This window comes from Danio aesculapii, chromosome 1 (assembly GCF_903798145.1).
Source record: "Danio aesculapii chromosome 1, fDanAes4.1, whole genome shotgun sequence".
NCBI lineage: Eukaryota > Metazoa > Chordata > Actinopteri > Cypriniformes > Danionidae > Danio > Danio aesculapii.
In genome coordinates, this window is record NC_079435.1 from 12,648,784 (window position 1) to 12,669,358 (window position 20,575).

At 36.5% G+C, this 20,575-nt stretch overlaps 1 protein-coding gene and 1 long non-coding RNA gene across 2 annotated transcripts in view; one reads left to right on the top strand and one right to left on the bottom strand.

Moving 5' to 3' along the window:
- sorcs3a (sortilin related VPS10 domain containing receptor 3a) overlaps positions 1–20,575 on the bottom strand; it is a 352,179-nt gene that overhangs the window by 203,037 nt on the left and 128,567 nt on the right.
- On the top strand, positions 3,461–18,795 carry LOC130226078 (uncharacterized). Its single transcript, XR_008837746.1, has 3 exons — positions 3,461–3,697; positions 7,793–7,983; positions 18,717–18,795. It is a non-coding gene; the product is annotated as an uncharacterized LOC130226078 (long non-coding RNA).

A 20,575-nucleotide genomic window follows, 5' to 3' on the forward strand; every position in this document is an offset into this window, starting at 1 on the left:
GCTAAATGACTAAATGTAAATGTAAATGTAGAAATGTGTTAAAAAAAATCTTCTCTCTGTTAAACAGAAATTGGGGAAAAAAATAAACAGGGGGGGTAATAATTCAGGGGGGCTAATAATTCTGACTTCAACTGTATATATCATGTTTAACTGCGGTAGATTCCAGATTAAGTGTCCATGGTAAGGATACTCTCAGCAGGGGGCATGAAAAAAATCGCTTTTTTCTATGGCCAAAAGTGCATTTAAAATGACCAAAATAACAAAAATTATGGAATTAAAGGTTGCCCATTTCATTTTGAGATCTCTTGCAATAAGTTTTCATCTATCCAATGTTTAAAAACATACTTATTTTTCCATAATTTATATTGAGGAATAGCATCTAATGTTACAGTGTCTGAAATAGTTTGTTCAAGGTTTCAGTCTCTCTAAACTTTCAGAGAGCTTACTCTCCAATGAATGGTCAGATCAAGGCTCAGTTTATTGTGATGGTCAACCTCCTAAATCCAAATGTGAAATCTAATTGATACACAATAAAAAATGCTGTTGACTTACTGTAAAATAATGATATATTTCCATAATGAAGTATAAAGGAGTTTGCTCCAAAATTTACATTTTTAGCATCATGTTTTTGTTTAAAGCAGATTGTATTTTTATTTTAAACTAACAAGAAATAATAGACATAAAACTCATAATTAAAGTGAATATGCATTTTTTTATCATAATATCTAAACAATATACAGCACTTTAATCAGTTCCAATTATAATGCGTTTAAAAAATCTCTCATGCAAATAACATTGAAAAATCTCTTTCTTCTTCCATGTCCATAAACCTAGACCCTGGGCATGTGAAACCGCAAAATCCAGAGGAGCCAAATATACCTCTGATGTGTAAATTGACCAGAATGAATATGCAAATGCTGTAACCATTTATTTCTGGCGTTTGAAAAAATGAGATGAGATTCGCCTCCTTCTGTATAAATAACTAATTGGGATCAGTGGTGAGCTTTCAGAACAGTTAGCATTCAATATCACAACAGTGTGTCATCAAGCCTGCTCTTGCTTAACCGAACAAGAGTAGAAAAACAAAACTTAATTAATAAATAACCAAGAGAGAGATGCTTACATTTAACTGAAATATTGATGGAGTGCAAATTCTAAAAGGATTTCAAAACTATTTAACTGAAAGACAGTGCCGTGTATACATTTGCAGAAATGAAGAAGCTTGACTAAAATTTTTAATTACATAGTGTAGGGATGGTATACTTAAATTGTATGCATTTATTTAATTAATTTTATATGTTTGCTTATTTTTCTCATATATATATATATATATATATATATATATATGTGTGTGTGTGTGTGTGTGTGTAGGTATATATACAGTATATACATACACTCACTGGCCACTTTATTAGGTACACCTTACTAGTACCGGGTTGGACCTGCTTTTGCCTTCAGAACTGCCTTAATCCTTTGTGGCATAGAATTAACAAGGTACTGGAAATATTGCTCAAAGATTTTGGTCCATATTGACATGATAGCATCACGCAGTTGCTGCAGATTTGTCGGCTGCACATCCATGATGCAAATCTCCTGTTCCACCACATCCCAAAGGTGCTCTATTGGATTGAGAATTGGATTGAGAACTACTTTAAGTTGAAATAAATTTTAGGAAAATTTTATTCAACTTAAAAATTTAAATGCAATCCCACCAGTGCGGAAATATTATATATGATTATTTTGTGAAAAGTATTATGGAAATTATTTACAAAGTAACGTATGTAATTGTTTGAATTGTAATTTAAATTAAACTGCAAATGAATATGCTGAAGTAAACCTGAATTACCATTATTTTATTTTATTTATTTACATGTTTATTTTTATCTCATTAATTGGAATCCAATTAGTGAAACGGTGAAAGGTCTGAAAGTGCAGTGTTGACATGATGTGCATGCGTGGGTTTCATCAGTTTTAATTTACACGTTGGCCTCTAAATACAATCATACTCTAGACCACCACAGCCCATCAAGACAAACCACTAGAGACGTTGTTTAGATGGTAGAAACACAGAAATGGTTCCTGATCGCTCCCTGAGAGCACACAAAGCTCTACTTCACCGACAGCAGCTGGACAGCAGATAGTGTCCGTGTCTGCTCTGATAACACCGGACAACAACACAGAGCAGTGGAGAGCAGTGAAAAATGAACGGAAGGAAGGGAAAGATACTATTGGATCTATCGCTTGGTGTTATATTCCCCAGGGCGAGTGGAAAAAAGATTGCGAAAAGAAACATATTTTTCTTACCCGAGCTTATACTACTAAAATGAGACAGTAGAGACTCCTGAATCTCTGTATTTAGCAGCCCTTCAGATAAAGGAGAAGGATAAATACGGTCAAAGATCACAATCTTGATTCAAACACTCTGTAAACTTGTTTGATAGATTGCGATTTGATGCATTTAAACCTTATACCTTTCATAATTGAACTTTTAAATCTACGTTTGACCCAAATTTCAAGCTGTCAAAGTACTGAGATAATAGCTTATAGTTTGAATATATACACTAATGTCAAGGTTAGCGTTATATTCCTCTCCGTGACACTTCATGATTGACGTCGCAAAAGTGTAAATGAAAAAAAGGCCTTTTTTCAAAGCAAATCAAACATTAAATTACAACTATACACTACCTGACAAAAGTCTTGTCGCCTTTCCAGGTTTTAGAAACAACAAATAATAACTTGAATTCGAGTTGATCATTTGGAATCAGAAGTGGTTTATATGAAAGACAAAGGCCTCTAGATTATGCTTATTTTACCTAAATAAAATATGATCATGCCCTAATTTTTAATTATTTAATTAGGACAGTAAAGTCTGACTTTGCTCAGACAAAAGTCTTGTCACTTAACAGAAATAATGTACAGTATAGAATATAAAGTCATGGTGCAGTGGAAAAAGAGTTAATATTGTGTATGACTCCCATGAGCTTGGACGACTGCATCCATATATCTCTGCAGTGACTCAAATAACAGCACAGAAAGCGTTCTTGCATGACGCGTTCTTTCTGTCCTGTGGCTGCCTACGCATCATCCAAGTGGATGCTACACACGGGTGGTGGTGTGGAGACCCCCCCCCCCCACCCATCATGATTGTGAAGCACTTTGGGTGTATGGTCATCCACAATAAATGCGCTATATAAATACACATACATTATTTACATTTTACATGTCAACTTACATTACTATTACATTACATTACAACGAAAATGTTGCCTAGTAAATGTTTATGGAGAAGTGTGATCTCTATTTTACAAACAACAACAGCAACTAAAATGTGATTTTCAGCTAATCCAGCCTTGGTCAAAAGTGAGCCTTAAGGTTGGCCAAACACATTCAGTAGCCTATTGTTTTGAATGTGAGGGAACAATGGTGGAAAGTGAGCTGAAAGGCAGAAGCGACACATCACTGCTGGCTTTAAGATGCTGTTGTGATCTATTATGCCATTTGTGCTGGTTGGAATCAGTGGCAGAGGACGTTTTGTGTGTGAGGTGGAGGTTAATCTGACTCCAGGCAGCCGGCACTGACATAAATCAAGTGTCTGCACTGACAGACTGCCTGTGTGGGGCTCTGGGCCAGAGAGACGAGATAGGAAGACATGGAGGATTTGAAGAGAAACCTGTTTCCGGCAACCTAACAACCTCTGGTGAGGCGCTTGTGTGTTTTACATTGACTCCACGGTTAATTATGTAATAAATTAGTGTTTAAAATCATCATGTAGAGATGTTACAGAAGCCTCACTGGTGTATCTTTATAAATGATTCACTGATTTTTATTTTCCTAGATTCATTCAGGAACAAAACAAGTGACTGTGTATGAGTGAGTCGTTGAATTATTCAACTGATTCATTCAAAAATGTTGATTCATCCATGTCGCTTACTCTATTTGGCTTTGCAGCTTCTCATATTTGTCTAAAATGGAGTTATCCTGTGTTAACCTCTTGTTTATTGAACTGTGATCACCTGCATACACTGTTTGGGGTCAATATTTATTTATTTATTTATTTAGTGTCTTATTTTTGACAAGCTGCATTCGAAATGAATGCAGTGATTAAAAACACCACAAAAAAAGCAATACTGTGACAAAACAAGAACTGTTTCAATTTGAATTTAATACATTTTAAAATGTTATTTCTTTCTGAAGCTTCACATCATCTTTCAAAAATCCTTCTAAAATCCTGAAAGGATGAACGCTGTCTTACTTTTTGAAAACAGTAGGCTCCTTAATATTTTTTGTGGAAATGTGATAGACTTTGAATAGAATATTTTAAGGTTTTTTTTAAAAGGATGATGAGTGGAACGTCGGACAGAGGCTTTTGCGTTCCTATTTTGTTCTTTGTTTTAATCTGCCTCCCCTTTATCAAAGTTGTTATTGCCATCTTGTTTATTTACATATATATATATATATATATATATATATATATATATATATATATATATATATATATATATATATATATTATTCTTCATTTGAGATTGTTTGTTGAAACTCTTTGTTTTCCCCAGGGGATTTGGAGAGGTAAATATCACGTGACTTACATTCTTACAACACCTAGCAAACCTGTGTATAGACACACCAGGTTTAGGAGTGAGCGGTGTCTTGAGCTGCGTCTCAAATTGCACACTATACACTATGCACTATGTAGTTATGCACTTACACACTCCACAGCATAGTACATGTATGTAGTGTCATCCCAAATGGAGCACTAATGTTTTTTAACTAAGCGGAAATTCAAACCGTTTCCCTGATGACGTTTGACGGTCGCCAAATCAGTGAAATAAATGACCAAACTATCAAATAATACCTGCCATGAGTATAACTGCATTCACCATCGGGAGGCGCTATAATCACTCTCATAGGAGTATTTTGCTTTCACCATCCAAAATAAATAAAGTTATCCAACATGTGTGCCGATAGCTCTGCCCCTTCCACTACGTGAGCAAACCTGCGGTCATTGAGTGCGTGAAGTGTCCAACAGCCCACACTTCATTTTACCGGCTGAATGAGTGCATCATCCGGGTAATTAAAGTACACTTATTATTTTTAGAGTTTTCAGTGTGAACGCACTACTTACACTATTTATACTACAATAGAATAGTGTATAAGTATGCGATTTGGGATGCAGCTTTTGTATTTTTCTGTTTGGTTAAGAGTAGAGTAGGTAAGTTAGGGCATGCAAACGCCGAAGACTTGCTTTCGATTATTTTGTTTTCAGTTAGGTAAAAGGGTTATAGTGAGTTAGGGTGTACTCACACTATGTACAGTTGCCTTGAACCATGCCAAAGCACGCTTGTCCCCCCTCCCATCTCCTCTGACCGCCTGCACTCACACTGACAAGCCTGAGAACGCTTACGTTATCGATGATGCACTGTTCAGTTTAACAGAAAAGAAGCGCTCTCGCTCAGCACAGTGGAGATTTCTTTAGTTATATCGTTTTAGTCTTTTGATATGCAGTGACACACAGTCAAATATTAAGCCGAACAGATCAGCCACTTTTGAAGCTTATAAATGATCATAAAGTCCTCATGCTGCATGTATTAGGAGGTTTGCTGAAGGTGCAGCTGTTGTGCAGTGAGGGGTTTGCGTATTCAATAAACTATGACAGTTTGCGTTCATTGAAAATTAAGAATGATTAATAAATTCATTTGAAACAGTCTCTTAAATGTCACGTCTTGTCTTCAGTTTCGGGACGCTTGTTGTATGAGTGCAAACCCTGCCTGAGTTTAAGTGAACTGCGCTCTGGCACACCTCTTCCGACTGGGCCAGGGCTGGCCAGCTGAACCACGCCTAAACATGATTCAGAGCACTCACACTTCTCAAACGAACCGGGAAACGCACCTGGGAACGGTTCGGATAGCATAGTGTGAGTGCGCCCTTAGTTTGATTTTTGGTTTTGCTATTTTCTTTACTGTCAGCGCCACTTTTGTCCTCTTCCTTTGCGGGGTTTATTGTTTTTGGATTATTTTGTTGGTATAAATTGTATATAATTTACCTTTTGTGGTTATTTGTTGTTATCTACATTCTTTTTCTTTATTATTACTATTTTCTGTTTATCTTTGATTTTTGTATAATAAATGATTCTCTTTTTGGCAGTATTTTGGTTGATGCATGGTTTTCTTCTCCCGTATTACACAAAATTGTCACAATATAAATGTTAGTTACTTCAGTCCCTATATTAACATCAAGAAGTCATAACAAAAATAAAATAACTATATTGAACATTAACAGAAAGAACCACACCCTAAAGATAACAAAATTTCATCAAGACTTCTGGGTGAATTATATTGGCAAACATAGCCTCATTCTGAGAATGTAGCTCTATACATTTCTGGAGATCGCGAATTATGTAGCCAGAAGAATGTATGACTGCACTTCATCTTTAAAACAAACGCTGTGGGACGGTACTTTTCGCGCTTACAAGCTGACCGCTTACCTCTGTATAGACGGCTTTACCGCTGTTACAAGTTTGTCCAGTTAGCTCGCCATGTATGTCAGCGAACTTGAGAAGTAGAGAAGAGTTGACCACGAAGACGGATTTCTAGTCTGGCGAAGAACGGTACCAGAAAGCAGGTAAGACAAAAACATAAGCCAAAAAATTAAATAAACAAGTAAATAACAAGGTGAGAATGTGGTAAAATCTGTAAATGTGGTAGAAATCAGGTGAGAAGAATTCTTCTTCTGGATTGCTTTTTAAAACTGTCAGTTGAGTTTAGGGAAGTGGGTGGGCGGATCAATCTGTGCTTTTGAAAACACTATTGGTTGGGTTTAGGCAGTGCTTAATTTGAAAATTGTGAGGTCCCGGAACAGATCGGGGTAACGGATCCGGCATGATACCATAGGAGTGAAAGGTGTCAAGGACTAAAGTGCAGAACGGGGCGGTGGGGTGTCGTGGACAACTGTGAAGATTGGGGGTGGCGCGGGGTTTGTGATGCGGACGAAAGTAAAGGGGGGGGGGGGGGGTGTTGTCGTGGCCGAAAGTGAAGAAAGTTGGGGATTTGCGGAAGAAGGTAAAGAGTGGGCGGAAGTCGGGTGCGTGTGAGGAGGGGGATCAACAAAATAAGGTGCCAGATTAAATTTCAAAGGTGCGGGATCCAGCTTCTTCTGGCACAAATTAAGCCCTGGGTTTAGGGAAGGAAGAGGGTGGGTCAGTCGATCAGTCGATCAGATCTCAAAAAGCGCACACAGCGGCCTCTGGTGGATTCGCGAAAATAAAAACTGCAAAAAATGTACCTACTGGGATGTATTTGGTGCTCTCCAGAATGATATATAGCAATGCATTTTCAGAATGAGTCTGGGTTAATATTGGCATACAGTATGCCAATAAGAAACTACCTGAAGCCATCTATAACAATCTAGGAACTCCAAGAAATCACAAGGAACACCCTAACAGCTATTTAAACCTAGTTTGCTCAAAACTACTGGTTAAAATGACTCTGTTTTTCCACCAGCGGCAGATGAATATAATACAAGGATAACTGCAACAGCGACAAGACACAAAGTCTTAAACTCTCAGTAACACTTGATGCTATCTGACAGCCAGAACATGTTGTGCTATAAAGACTAAAAGCTTCCCGAACACTTGAGCCTGTCAGTATAGATCCTCCATTATTATTATCACAAAGCTAAAGTGTGCGTGTTATTTGGCAAACTTCGGTAATGACTTTTAGCCTCGCACTGTCAGGGTAGATTCCTGCACACCGGCCTTTGTTAATTTTAAATCCTATTATTTGTATCCCTGCAGCTCCTCCGTCAGAGAGCTGAACCAGACTTGACTTCACACCCAGATGCATGACTGAAAGTTTTATGATGACTATGAAAATCCATTCTGCTGAGCCCGAACACCAAAGATGAGATGAGGAGAGAAAAGAGAGAGTGAAACAGAAGGGTGGAGACGTGACGGATGTGTTCGCAATCATGGTGTCCAAGGCAAAGGTACGAATCAAATTTTTATAATCCAGATCATCAACACCATCTCAATAACAATAGTCTTTGTGCTGGATGTTTAATTTTTTTATTTTATTGCGTTATTATTGTAGCAGCACGGTGGCTCAGTGGTTAGCACTCTCGCCTTACACCAAGTGAGCTAAATTGTAAAATAAATAAATAAATAAATAAACTTAATTGTACGTAGTTTATGAGTGTGTGTGTGTGTGTGTGTGTGTGTGCGTGCGTGCGTGCGTGTGAGTGAATGAGTGTGTATGGGTGTTTCTTAGTACTAGGTTGCGGTTGGAAGGGCAACTGCTGTGTAAAACATATGCCAGAATAGCTGGTGGTTCATTCCGCTGTGGTGACCTCTGAATAGAGACTAAGCCGAAGGACAATTAATGAATGATTGCTTATGTTATATTATTATTTATTTGTAATAGATTATTGTTTATTTGTTTTTTAGAGAGAGAGGAGTGTTTCTACAGGTGGTTTGTCAAGCTCATTTCATAAATTCACAATGTTTCTTTTTTTTTTTGAGAGGTATGGATGGATTTTAAGAAAGTGTCTGGTGCAAAGTTGGTGCAAGTGATAGTATGATTTAAAAAAATTTGTCTACAGGTGGTTTGTCAATCCCACTCATCAGTGTGAGGTACACTCAGAACTCCATAATGTTTGGAGGTTGTTGTGTGGTGTTATGGGGGCTTAATTTATATATTTGTTCTACATTTATGCACAAAAGAAGTGTGCTTTTTATGTCACTAGGCAGTGACTGAATCAGTCGCATATGGTGCGCGAGTGTTGCTGTTGATATTGGTATAATTTTAATATTTATTAATATTCTGAAGTCATATAGCTCTGGATAACTCAAAACAGTAACCACAAGTATTGGGTAAGTTACTTAAAAAAATAATAGATTACAAATTTGATGTAATTTGTAATTTGATTACATTACTAATTAATGTAAAAAGTAATCAGATGTGCTGGATAAGTTGGCGGCTCATTCCACTGTGGCAACCCCTGATTAATAAAGGGACTAAGCCGAAAAGAAAATGAATGAATGAATGAATGAAAAAGTAATCAGTTTAATTTTTTTTTCCTTTGAAGCTACTTTTAAAACATATAAAATATACCTATGATGAACTCATCATTTACTTGTTCCAAACCGGTTTGTCTTTTTTTTTTTTTTAACACAAAAGAAGACATTTAGAAGAAAACTGGATACCTGTAACCATTGACATCCATAGTATTTGTCTAAAGTAATTAGTCTACCTAAATGTAAATATTCCAAACAAAGGATAAAGATGATTAGTCAGTTCTTATCACATGACCTGCGGTTTTCATCTGGGGATGCCTGGGAAATGTGAGCGCGCACATTATGCGCTCCCAATATGTTCACGTCAAAAGATGCAATATGTGAATGTCTCCATAAGCAGCTACGCTTCTCTTCACATTCAGAAGGTACCTTTACTCCCGATCCTGCACAAAAATCCAATTTAGCCTGTTTAGGCTGAGTTGGGCCATCGTGTTTTTGAGCGCCAGTGTCCTCCTTGGTGACGAGTATTATCATTGAATGCTTTCTATTCAAGTGTTTAAACAAGTTGCTGGTTGAGTTAAAAGCAGTCAGACGTTCTTTAGAGACTGGAAATTGACTGCATTACACAACAATATTTTTGTTTTTACACTCAATGAAATCAAAGTAATGTCTGTATTTCCACTCTTGTGAAGCAACCACTCTTGACAGCAGCCATTCCAGCTCGCATTCACCAGCAATTTAAAAGCGCAGGCTCATTAAGTGACGGTGCAGCAGAAAATGTAATTTAAAAGAAAAGCTTTTTTTCTTCTAAAATCTATATTTGTAATGCAATTACATTGACTTTCGTAACTAATCAAAGTGCACAAATTTAAAATGTAATTTGTTGCATTACTGTGTTCCTCAGAAATGTAATTAGAATACAGTAACGCTTTACACTTGAATCTGGTAACCACTAGTCTTCAAAAATCTCTATAGTCATCTTGACAACACAAACACTGCTGTCACCTCAACAGAAACCCCGCCTCTGCTTTCATTTGATTGGAGAATGAAAAAGACGTGACTGACATAATGCGCTGTTTCTGCGCAGAGTTTACTTTTTTCAACTGCGATCGTACAGCGTGCAAGACCAAAACCATGACGCGCAGCAGGTGGTTAAAACACGAGGCGCACAGGATGCATTAGCAGCGTCAAAATGCTTGCGGCCGTTAGTAAATCATTCAAAAAAAGGCGACTCTCAGCGCAAAAAGATTGTTTGGTGTGATTGACTCCTTATGCAAACTTGATCTCTATTCTGACAACTTTTGTTGTCAAAAAGTCACTTTTTTTGACATTGCAGCAGTTTAAAACGATCTATTGTCTTTGTTGTTCATGTAAATTATAGTACAAAACCCAGAAAATGAGCTGCCAGTTATTTTACCCATTTATTTCTTCAAAACACGTGTAAAACTTCCTCACTTGAATCGGCACACACACACTTATTCAAGTCCCAAAGGTAGAAATTCACTCCACACAAACCGAAGTCCTTATTCAGTCTATTACAGCATGTTTGCGCTCTACTCCTGTGCTCAATTTTGCCAATCCGTGACAGCAAATCGGAGAGAAATGTCATAGTCTGTCGTTTAGTCTGTCACCCAAAAACAGTTGGTAGATGCGACACCTTCAAGTCGGATACTGGGACGCCGCCTCAAGCAATTTCCTCAAGAAACCTCCACAAAGACGAACGTAGATCCTCGTGCACACAAAGACGCATTCAATCTGGCACGCAAGTATACAGCTTTCAATTTCCTTTCAGACACACAGCAGAGACAATCACACACACACACACAATTCAGGCCTCAGGCAGACTGTCGGCGGTGGCGTCTCTGCTCTAATAACAGAGCTCATTGAAGCATAATTGAAAATGACTTTGGAGAATTGCCACATTAAGGGAGCATGGTGGATATCTGCAGGTGTTGAGGAGAATTGTGTTGCAGGCAAATAGACTGAGAGAGACGGAGAGAAAGAGATGAAAGCGGCGGAGGGGTTTCCCGACAGACTGCGGGGAGAAGCCGAATGCGGAAAAGGAGGGTGAAAAGGGAGGAACGGAGAGGGATAAATAATAGAGCTCTGCCATTTACATTTATAGCAATCGGTGAGGACGTTTCCTTGTATTCTGTCATGCTCCGACTGAAGGTGACCTGGAGAAATGAGACACATCTTTAAGGGGAGAGAGGTGAGACGGAGAGAAAGGGAAAACAATGACAAATGCAGTTCTCTTGCGTTTATGAGGTGTTTCCAAGAGGAAGTGTGGGATGAATTTTGAAGCAAAGCTCTTCACGCCAACAACGCCGAGGTCAAAGAGTCCTAAAAACAACAAAACACTGAACCAAAGGAGTTTGCTTGTAGAGTTTAGAGTTTTATGACCAAGCGCTTTCTAGCATGCATAAAAATATTCACAATTTGCAGAAACTGGTGATCTACTAGGATTTTCTTACACAAATATCTGAAATAGAGCTGATCTGTGGGAGAAGATGCATTGTTGATGCCAGAAGACAGTGAAGAATGACCAGGTTTTCCCCTCTTATTCAGTTAAGGCTCAAAAATTACCCGAGACCATTTGAACAGAAGTAAAAATAACGGTAACACTTTACCATAAGGTTGCATTAGTTAACGTTAGCTAATGCGTTAGTTAACATCAACTAACAATGAATAATGCATCTATTAAGCATTACATATTTGTTAATGCTAACTAACATTTATTTGTGTTAGCTAATACATTAGAAAACATGATCTAACAGTAAACAATGACTTTGTTCAGCATTTCTTAATCCTTGTTAATGTTAGCTTACACATATTCTAATGCATCTTTTTACATGATCAACTTAATTAGGTGATGTTTATTTACTAATACCCTAACGTATTTGTTAATGGATTCGATAACTTGAACTAATAATGAATAACACATTTATTAAGCAATACTGAATCCTTGTTCATGAAAACTTACAATGAGCGTTTACATGGACACCAATAATTTGATTTTAATACGATTAAGACAATACTCTGATAATGAGTCTACCATGTAAATTGTGATTTTTGATTAAGGTCATAGTTGAATTAAAGAGGAATCGAATTAAGATTCGAATTAAATTGAATTAAGTATGATGATTTTAGTCGCATTATTGAAGTGCAGTACAGACATGTAAATACCTTGATCGAACTATTATCGTCATGTGGGACTTTTCGCCGCATTTTGCGACAGGATAGTCCACACACACACACAAACACACACGGCTGTTTAACATTCTTTGCACTCAGTGCAGACACCTGCATTGTGAAATGTGGAGTTTTTTTTCTTCCATTCAGCATGCGGCATGAACTTCCATTAAAACAACACTCTTCCAGTAGTTCATAGTTGCATCTAATATCTCGTTTGTCACAGGGGGCATGCATGAAATGTTCCCGATGAAAAAGAAAAAGTGCCAAACTTCAGTTAAAGTCGACAGATTACTAATAAAACAGCCAAAATTACATGAAACTCCGGAGGAAATGCAGATAGTGTGGTGACGCGATGACATTAATCGAATTATGTGCTATAACCAGAGATGTATAAAGTACTAGAGACCCAGACTTGAGTAAAAGTTCAAGTGCTCTATCAAAAAAGTGAAGTAGAAGTGCTCTTTAAGCACCATACTTAAGTGGAAGTACTGAAGTATTCAACATTTATTTGTACTTAGGTATTGCAAGTAGTTTATTTTAAAATTTACTACTCAAATACTGAAAGTAAAAATACAAGTATTGTGTTATGTAATTATTAAAGAAATCAGTCAAATGACATCATATTGTTTTGTTTATTTTAAATATCTTTTTTGGGGCACATGATTAAGCAGAACAAAAATAAACATGGTTCACGATTTATTTTATATTTTTATATATTATATATTTATATATAGGTCAAAAACACCGTTCAGCGTGACACAGCCTTTATGATACCCTTTCCAGTTACGTTAAGTGAACATCGCAGCATGTTATGAACCGCGGGTAGCTAACGTTAACTTATCTAGCACTTATGGACAGCTCAAACTGCTGTGTTTTGAGTATTATATTATTTTAAATCATTATTTTATATTATTATTTCTTCAAATTCAACGGTGAATTTTTTAAGGCCATTATTTCGCAATCTTTCGGGAGGCAGAGTATGCACTTCATTCTATATGAATTGTCTTTCACTCTGATAAATGCAAACATGGACTCTAAATAGGGCCATGGGTGGTCTTCTTCCTCATCGCCAGAAACAGTTGAAAGTGAAGGAGTTGAAGTTGGAATTTCTGGGTTGTCCATGTCGAAAACAAACTAAGGTGCTCTCAATGCAGGCAGGCAGTGTTGTCTTCTTTGATTGTCTGAATGACGACGAGCCAGCTTATTCAAACCTGTGACAGAGCCATCTGCTGCTCTGGCATTGATAATGTGGGTTTGGAATGATTCGTAACATTTTTATAATTGTAAGGAGTAACTATGCAAAAGTATTAAACTCATCAAAAATATGTTCTGAAGTAAAAGTGGAAGTAGGAGAAAAAAACAATACTCCAGTACAGATACAGCCTTTAAGTACTTAAGTACAGTAGTGAAGTAGTTCTACTTCGTTACTAAACATCTCAGGCTATAACATGTAAAACGGGATCATGAAAGGAACATTCAAAAAGCAACTCATGTAAACACCATAATCTTATTATTGATTAAGGCAAATAATTTGATTACTGATGGTTATGAAAACTAATGTTAGTTAATGAGTTAGCTAACATGAACAAAAAAAGCAGGTTTAGAAATACACAACCTTTGTTCATGTTAACTACTCATTTACTAATGCATAATTGGTAGAGCTTATGATAAGTTTATCATTTCTAATCAACTTCAGGGACAAAGGAAGACTCTATTGTAGTGCATTACATCGAAACCTCAGTGTCAAGTGTTATTCATGTTTGTTAACTATTTACTAACATGATTCATCATTAACAAAGCCTTTGTTGATGGAATTGAGAACCTTATTGTAGTGTACACTATTCCAACATTACCTAATGCTTTACTAATGTTCATGAACTCTTTACTAACATGATTTATCATTGACTAATTCATTAGCTAACACAAATAAATGTTTCATTAGCATTAACAAATGTTAAGTAATGATTAATAGATGCCCAATTCATTGTTAGTTAATGTTAACTAATGTATTAACTAACATTGACGAATGCACCCTTATTGTAAAGTGTTACCAAATAACTAAAAGAAAAAACTTGACCGGCCAGCTAAAAAAATATATTTATACACCATAAACTACAAGCACACATGGACACTCACACACACAACCTAATATTGCTATGTGATATTGTCAAAACGAGTTATATATGATGTTTATCTGCAGTAGATTCCAGATTAAATGTGATATATAAGTGATTAGTGAATGTAATAATCCGCTGTAATACACAGGTGAAACAGTTGGAGAAGTGCTATTACTACGAGAACATTACATATCTCTCAGCTAATCAGATTCCAGAGAGAAATGTTGTAAAAATAATACTACAAATGGACTGCAACGACTAAAATATGGTGTCAGAACCTCTAGTAAATGTTTATAGAGAATTGTAATCCTTGCTTTACAAACAACAACAACTAAAATGCGATTGCACACATTAGCTATGTTTCCATCCAAAAATGTGAATTAGTTTGAGGCGCAAAACTGGATTATTGCATTAAAGACGTGCGTATTAAGCAGCGTTTCCATCCAACGAGTCAAAGCGAATAAAATCATCACTTCATGATTATCTGGCACCAAATATCAACAGTAAAAACAGAATTTGCTGTGGTAGTAGAAGCTGCATGAATCTTTTCTTCATTTAATAAATGACTTGCGCCTCAGAACACAATCCTGACACGCAGTAAACACACGGTGCCGTTTGAAGGCCAGACAGACGCTCTTGATTCTGGAGGTAATTAATAATATAATAACACAAATACTGAAACAGTTAAGGTGTTTTAGAATGACAATAACAACATTTCAGATGTTTTACAATGTGCTCAGCCTGCTTGTTTGACCATTCACACACATTTTTATCATCACATGACCTTTTTAATGCACATATTGGAATTTGTTTCCAGTTTATGCACATTTTTTCTTATTGAATAAAAAGTTGATCCTACTCAGTTATGCACATATGCGTTTTCATCTTGGTGTTTCCATGCTATTGACACTCACACACTCCAACACACTACGTAATATTGCCATTTAGTGTTTTTAAAACAAGTTAGTTATCATGTTTATCTGCAGTAGATTCCAGATTAAACGCCCATGGTAAGGATGCTCTCAGCGTGATATGTGAGTGATGTAATCCACTAATAATAATCTAAAAATCTGCTGTAATACACAGGTGAAATGACTGAAGAAGTGCTATTACTACGAGAACATCACACATATCTCAGCCAATCACATTCCAGAAAGAAATGTTGAATAAAATAATATTACAAATAGACTGCAATGACTAAAATATGGTGTCATAACCTCTAGTAAATGCTTATGGAGAATTGTCAATATGGAACGAAACTATGAGAGATGTGTCCATTAAAACAGTTCTACAGGCAAAAAGGGGTTCAACTTAATACTAACTGATTTACTGAATAAGCAGCGGCCTTGTAGTGAGTGTTGAAACTGTATAGTCTTCCTCTTTTCTATATATTCTAAGTCACTCCCTCTAATGCACACTAATAAACTCGCCAAGGGTCCTGACCGTTCCTTTAGAGTCTGTAAAAAGATCAATTAAGCATCATTAGTAAATAACTAAACACTCATTAAGTGGAAAGGTCACGCGAGCTACATAATAAATGACCTGTGCTGGTCTTTTTTTGACCCAAATCTTAAATGCAACACCACACTCTGTTCAGATCAAAGGTCTTGGCCAGTTTCTTGACTTTACAGGTCAAATGTTTGGCAGAGGTTAGTCTTTCACAGCAGGAGCTTTGACTTATGAGATAACTGGATATGGTCGGGTCCACATTACTACTTGTTTCTGCCAAAAAATCAAAACAAGTACTTAGAGAAACACTGACTTGACCGGCATTTAAGGAAATTACACTGTACAAATGCTGGGTTCCACACAATTGATTTGTGTTGGGACAACATAAAGGAATTAAGTAAGTTAACTTGTTACCTAGCAAGCTTTTTTTTTTAAAGATTGCTAATAGATGTCTAATAGACGTCTAAACATAGTCGTCTTGGCTAAAACAAGGCTAAATTTGGGCTAAATAGACGTCCAATAGACATCTAAGAATATGCCAAAACTAGACTAGTCATCAAACAGAAATGAACGACTACACATAAAATCTGTCTAATTATTCCATTTAATGACTAGTATAGATTTGGGCTATTCTTGGATGTCTATTAGATATTCACTGAAAGCCCAAGTTTAGTTTTGTTTTAGCCAAGCTGTCTGCGTTTAGATGTCTCGTCTATTAAAAACAAAATTGTTTGCTGGGTAGTATTTACAAATTTAAGTGGATTGAACATAAAACAATTAAGTTGTGTTGTTTCAGCTCATTTTAAATAAGTAGTTTGAACAAACATCAAACATCATTTTTTGAGTGTAAGCATGGTTTGGCATCCTGTATGACATTTAAATCAATTATTGTATATTTATACTTACTATTGAGTAAATCCAATAGTACTGTAAGTTCAACCTGGTCACATTACTTTTAAGGTGGTCTGATGTGCTCATACAGAAAGTTAACCAGATTAATTGAATATGCATCAGACAACAAAACGCACTGTGAAGCTATTCCTTGTTATGATTTTGAATCAATACACATAAGTAAGATATCAATACCTTAAACGAGCATTATCGCTGTTATTTTTCTGCATTGATGCGAGCATTGCATTGATTTTTAAGCAGGTCAACTTACACAGAAATCAATTCCTTCTTATTTAATAGGGCAGTAATGTATTAAAGCAAAATTGATGGTATGTGTGCATCTACAGTTATTTGTTTGTTCAGTTATACGGATTCAAGTAAATGCAAAAGCAGTTATTAGACATGAAACCTTTTAAACAGGAAAGTCAAAAGAGCATATAAATGAACTGCAGTACACAATTTTAAAGACACATTATCAGAAGTTTATGAAATAAAACATAAATGGATATTTTGCTCAAAACATGTACCAATTAATGGCAAACCCAGAGAACCAGTAATAATTTCGAAGTGGCCTCTTAATTTCTTCCAGAACTGTAACTCCAGCTGGTCGTTCTGGCTGAGTAAACCTCAACAGGGGATCTTGAATCACCCTGAAGGGGTTTATTTTGCAGGAACAACCAACTGGATGTGCATTTTCCCAATTATTTCAAGGGTACTCACCCACAAAGGTAAATAATTGGATGAAAAATATAGATCTGAGTCCAAATGTATTTTTAAAGTTATATTATATTTCCAAGGAAGAAAGCTCAATTGCTCAAAAGTTGCTCAATAAATCAACCAAACTGTAAAAAAATAAATAAATGTAATAAAAAAAAAAATTCATTATTTTACGTTTTTGTTTCTGGCAGCTGAAAGCTAAAAAAAAAATATATATATATATTAAATAATGGTTGTTAAATTACAGACATTTACCGTAAAATAACAGAAGGTAAATTACAGAAATTTACAAAAAAATACTTAAATTTAAGGAAATTTCTGTAATTTACTGTCTGTTACTTTACGGCAAATGTTTTTTTTTACTGTAAAATAATGGATTTTTTTACAGTGTAGATATAACTTGCTGTCTTTATTTTTTGTTGAATCAAATTAACTAATCATCCCAACTTTGTCTAACTTACAAAATAGCTAAACCTGATTAACTTGTGAAAATAAGTACACTGTAAAAAAAAGTTATAAGTTGACTCAACTTTCAACCCAATTTCTTCACTTGACTCAATTTAAGTTGAGTAAACTCAAAAATGTCTTAAAGTTTGTTGTCTTAATTTTAAGTTGTTTTTTTTTACATTTGTAAACATTGGTTACGTTTTTTTGCCACTTTTTCAAATTACTTGTATAAAATATGCTGAATCGACACAATTCTTCCGTTTTTTGTTTGTTTGTTTTGTTTTTGGGATAACTCTATTTTATGTTCAATCCACTTAAATTTGTAAAAACTATTAACTTAACTTAATCGATTTATGTTGGGACAACATGATGGAATTGCATGGAAACCAGCATTTGTTTTTACCAATCCAGGCTCATTCGGAAAATGTACCGCTATATAGATTTCTGGAGATGGCCAAATACGTCCCAGGAGGTACATTTTTGGTTTTTGCAGTTTTTTTTTTTATCTCAAACCCCCCAGAGACCACTGCATACACTTTTTCAGACATCAAATTTATCTTACGAGTGCCATTTGCGCCTTCTGTTCTCACGTAAATCTACCAGAGGCCGCTGTCAACTGACTGTCGACTCACTGACCGATCGACTGACCCACCCTCCTCCCTGCCTAAACCCAACCAAAAGTGTTTTCAAAACCACAGATTTACCCGCCCACCCACTTCCCTAAACCCAACCAACAGTTTTCAAAATTAATCCAGAAAAAGAAAATCTCTTACCTGATTTTTACCACATTTTCAGATTTTACCACAATCTCCACCTGTTATTTACTTGTTTATTTTATTTTTTGCCTTCTGTTTTTGTCTTACCCACTTTCTGAAACTCTTCTTTGCCAGACTCGAACATTGTGGTCAACTCCTCTCTGCTTCTCAAGTCCGCCAATGTACATTGAGCTACTGAACTGGTAACAGCAAGAAAGTCGTCCACACGGAGGTAAGCATTCAGCTGATAAGCACGAAAAGGAATGGCTTCATACTGCCCCATAGAATTAGTTTTAAAAAATGAAATGCAGCCATACGCACCTCTGGCTACATAATTCGCGACCTCCAGAAATGTATATAGGGGGACATTTCAGAATGAGCCTTTGTTGGTTTTTACAGTGTATGTAACATAAAACCATTTGTTTTTATGATTTTTTGTCATATTCATTTTTATAGTGCTATCAATTGATGCATGATGTCCATTCCAGAGGACAAATCTGGGTTTTTATTTTATTTTTATTTTTTTATGTACTTCAAAAAAATAACATGACAACTAAGCTCACATCTTTCTCAAACGCACATCTTGTCAAGCATGCAGAAACCCTCTGCAGACCTGGCTTTTCTCTCAACGATCTTCAAGAAAGCTTTTATGCTCCGAAATGAATCTTTAAAATAAAAGAAGTATAAAAGTTTGACATTTCCACAAGGCACTATTACTCTTGCATGAGGACTGAGACATTCTCAGATTGCAGCCAGAAGGACAAACATCGGTCTCACACACACACACACACACACAAACACATACAGAAACACAAGCTGGGGAACGAAACTGGGATCAGACTGTGGTCAATTCAGGATCATCGCCGGATTGTCAACATCCAAAACATGAAGCTTGGAAGAGAAAGACAACAAGCTTCATGTTGTTTCTATAATCCATTTCTGGTTTTAGTGAGGTTTCTGTTTTTCTGGGCAAGTGTTCAGCATAGTTTAGAGCAGATCTGGGATGCATTTCCCAAACAATGGTGTTACTCGTGGCTGAACTATTATAGTACGGATACATCTTTTGGGAAATTATTAATGTAGTGATGAGTGGCACAGTGGGTAGCGCTCTCACCTCACAGCAAGAAGGTCGCTGGTTCGAGCCTCGGCTGGGTCAGCTGGCATTTCTGTGTGGAGTTTGCATGTTCTCCCCGTGTTAGCATGAGTTTGCTCCGGGTGCTCCGATTTACCCCACAAGTCCAAAGACATGCGCTATAGGTGAATTGGGTTAGCTAAGTTGTTCATGGTGTATGTGTGCGAATGAGAGTGTGTGGGTGTTTCCCAGTGATGGATTGTGGCTGGAAGGGCATGCGCTGCGTAAGGCATATGCTGGAAAAGTTGGTGGCTCGTTCCGCTGTGGCAACCCCAAATGAGGTGAAGGGACTAGCCGAAAAGAAAATTAATGAATTATTATTATTATTATTATTATTATTATTATTATTATTATTATTATTATTGACAGTAGCCACATTGCGCCAGACCGCACAACACACACCAGCTGATTGGAGGAGACGATGGAACCAATTATGATATGGGGATGTTTAGGAGGCCATGATGGACAGAGGCCCGTGAGCAAAATTATAAGGACACCGGGGTTAAACTCTACTCTTTTTGAAGGACATCCTGGGATTTTTAAAGACCACAGAGAGTCAGGACCTTGGTTTTAACATCTCATCCAAAAGACAAATATATATATATATATAAGTATCAGAAAATATAGAGTCTCCTTCACTACACCGAGGCATTAGGACCCACACAGACCACAGGTTGAACGCCCCCCCTGCTGGCCTCACTAACACCACTTCCTAGCTTTTCCATGTGGTCTCCCATCCTGAAACTGACCAAGCGTCCGGCTATGGAGACATGTTTACAGATGTATTTCTTAAATACTGTAAATTAAAACTTTTAACATATCCTATATATTTTGTCTTCACAAGCTTTGGAGAATCTTAACA